We start from the raw sequence: 3780 nt of genomic DNA on the forward strand, positions 1-3780 counted from the left end.
TACAGTATTTATTAGTTAGTAGATTATTATTATTATTTAATTATGAGGGGGGCCACCTGAATAGTTATGCTATGGGCCTCCAAAACCTTAACAGCGGCCCTGCACGTTCGATTCAATGCGCTTGAAGCAGGTGTAAATAGCCTCCACTGTCACACGCCACTGTTTTCAAAGGCTTTCTGCCTGAAATTGGTAGTCATTTATTTATACTTGCTTTGCTTCAAAACGGAACTTGTTTTACGCAAGTGCAAAAAAGACTAATTGCAAGTCTTGCCGTTAACACAGACTAGCATGCAGAGGTGTAGGCTATGAAGTAAAACTAGAAGGCTCTTGTAGTGTATTTACCTCATTAGCTACAGTGGAGTAACTGATGTAAACTGTGTAAGATCATGTCCTAATGTAGGGCCGAATTACATCCGTAAGACTACATCTACTTGTACTTCTAACTTTATACATGTCTGCTGGCAGGGAAGGAAGAAGCAAGTGGGAAGGGGGGAAAGGATGTTGGCAGACGTGTAAATATCAGGCAGGGACCTCGACAGGGGTAGACAAAGGGGTCAGTTGTCCCAGGCCCAGGGAGAGAGAGAGGTGCCCAAAATTGGGTACTGATTGCACTGTATGTATTTGAAGGTGGGGTGGCTTTCAGACGACTTTGCCCTAGGCCCAAAGCTGTCAGCGGCCCTGCACTGCAGAATGAGAAAGGAAAGGCCCCGGTCTTGTCTGGCCATGTTTTGTTTTATTCCTAACACAGCTGACTGAGCAGCTAATCTAGCCTTCTTATGAGCTCATTATGATCAGCTAATTAAGGGCGGCTCGGATCGATTCTTTTGGCTGAGTTTTTGCTTTCTCAAGCCAGGAATAACACCTCTGAAAGGCAGGAGAGGAGAGGGGGAAGAAAGGAGGGAGACAGATAGAGGGATTTAAAAGATGCACTGTGTAATTTGTGTAATTGTTTCTTTCCAGACTTCATGTTGCCCATTCACAATTGTTACCTTTTTCATAAGTACTTAAATTCACCATCAAATCCCACATTTCATTCATGAAAAAATTTGAATTTTCACCATGTCCACCATTTTCAATTTCCAGAAATTGACATCTTTAAGACATGCAGCTAAATACATCTTTAGCTGCAAAACATACTGTACTTTGTTCATACTAGCAAATAATAGTTTATTATTTATTACATATTCATGAAAAGATACAATTTGGCAATTAGCAGCACAGTTTCAATGAGCAGCATAGTTGCCATACTCTGGCCACCATCCCACACAGTGCACCTTTAAGGAAAAATTAAGCCATCCCTTAGCCACACACACAGTAGCTTTGGGTATTGCTAACATTGAAGTATCAGAAAAGATAGAAGAATACATTTAAAAATATTATTCTAATAGAACATAATAGAACAAACGGGGTGATAGGACAGGCTGGGTCTCACCTCATTTATTATGTAAAACATGTAAAATAGGCTATAAGTATTAAATATCTCTCCATAAAATGCTCGTTATCTTTCTAGTCATTGATCATTTCACAGCTGGTTCTCTGATTATTTCCAAGGTCTTCTGAATGCATTTTGTGCATCCAGTTCATATTCATGTGTCCTCAGGCACCATCCAATCAGAAATGAATATTCTGTAACTATACTAAAAAGTATTCTGAAACAAAACAACTTCATACTGAAGAAGGGCTGAAGATTTCTTGTAGCCTAGTGTCCCTGGACTACACTTTTCTTTTCATGAATGGCAGGCTTGTTTTTGGGGGGGGTGTTCAGACGTCAGGTGCCGCAGTGGCATCTAATGCCCATAATGAATTAGCAATTGGTGGTCGACATGCTGCAATGAATATGCTTCTTAGATAGTCAACTGCCGTCGTGACCTATATGCTGGCTATACATGGGGACAACTGAAAAAGATGGCCCAGGATCGAAATGACTGGAGACCTATGCCCAAAGTTGGGTGCACAGTAAATGTTGTGGTGTTAATTCAACACTTACAGAGTTCATTTAAGTCAAAATGGACTCAAATGAACTCTTTAAGTGTTAAATGAGCACTGCAGAATTAACTGTGTGGTAGTCGTAAGTAAGTCAGTACAGTCCACTAAAAACAAAAACAAAAAACAAATAATCCATACAATCGTGGCACTGGCTGTCGTTGTTCCACCCTGACGTTTGCTACTGCTACTTTGACATCCTTTACACCACGGAGCCCAAATTGAGAGAGAGAGAGAGAGAGAGAGAGAGAGAGAGAGAGAGAGAGAGAGAGAGAGAGAGAGAGAGAGAGAGAGAGAGAGAGAGAAAGAAAGAAAGAAAGAAAGAAAGAGAGAATTGTATAATTGGAGGAAGTGACACAGAGCTCCTCACCATTGCCATTCACACCTTCACACCATCCACAACTGGCTTGGCCTGTAGCCTGTACTTCAGAACCCACTCTGCCCTGACGTCATGTTGCCATCGTGAGTCACAGAGCGTTAGCCTCATCATTACTTACTTGCTAATTACAGCCCTGTACTGTGCTAAGAGTGGAGGAGAAGGCACTATACAATCCATAGGGGAAGAAGACCGGACCAGACTAGCCATCAAGCCTAAGAAGGTTCAAAGCCATTGCTTGGAGTCTAGCGATTACTCATAGCACAGGCTGTTGGAACTATGATTTATTTACATGATCAATGTTGTGTTTTATTTTATTTTGCTAGAGAGACAGAGAGAAAGAAACATAGACTATACAAGGCTATTGCTCTTTGAACTGCTGCTGCCTTGGCTGCAGGTTGCTACATAACAGTACAACTGGCATTTGCAGATAAAGAGAGTTATTTTTCCTCTTTGATTTATTTTCATGTACCTTTCTCTCTGACCTGCCGGATGGGTTTGCACCGGCGCACCGGCTGTTGACTGTCTGCAGTCATAAATTTCCAAGTATGAGGCTATACACAGAGAGTCAGAGCCGCTTTTCCTGGCTTCCTACACAGGAAAGATATATATACAGTATATACACATATACATACATACATATATATATACAGTATTATAGAGATATACTACACATTTCTCAGACGGCACATACTATAAAAGTGTCTCATTTCCCTCATACAGTATACTGCACAACACAACACAACACAACACAACACAACACAACACAACACAACACAACACAACACAACACAACACAACACAACACAACACAACACAACACAACACAACACAACACAACACAACACAACACAACACAACATAACATAACATAACATAACATAACATAACATAACATAACATAACATAACATAACATAACATAACACAGACACACAGACACACACACACACACACACACACACACACACACACACACACACACACACACACACACACACACACACACACACACACACACACACACACACACACACACAGGCGCATGCAATGGCTAAATCCCTTATCACCCCGCCCCCAAAACACTCTCTCTCTCTCTCTCTCTCTCTCTCTCTCTCTCTCTCTCTCTCTCTCTCTCTCTCTCTCTCTCTCTCTCTCTCTCTCTCTCTCTCTCTCTCTCTTTGATACTACATGTTGTCCCCTTGTGGGTTTTCTTTGGTATCTATAAGGAAGCCCATTGGTCTTCAAACAGAGTCTGTTGGTGGGTCTTCTCAGGGAAGCCGACAGGGGGTGGGGGGACAAAGAGGTCAGTTGACCTGGGCTCAGTGAGAGATGGGCCCAGAATTAGGTCCCTATACATTGTACGTATGTGGGTGGGGGGGCTTTCAAATGAGTTTGTCCCGGTCCCTGCCAAAGCAGTCA

This window comes from Engraulis encrasicolus, chromosome 17 (genome assembly GCF_034702125.1).
Source record: "Engraulis encrasicolus isolate BLACKSEA-1 chromosome 17, IST_EnEncr_1.0, whole genome shotgun sequence".
Classification (NCBI taxonomy): Eukaryota; Metazoa; Chordata; class Actinopteri; order Clupeiformes; family Engraulidae; genus Engraulis; species Engraulis encrasicolus.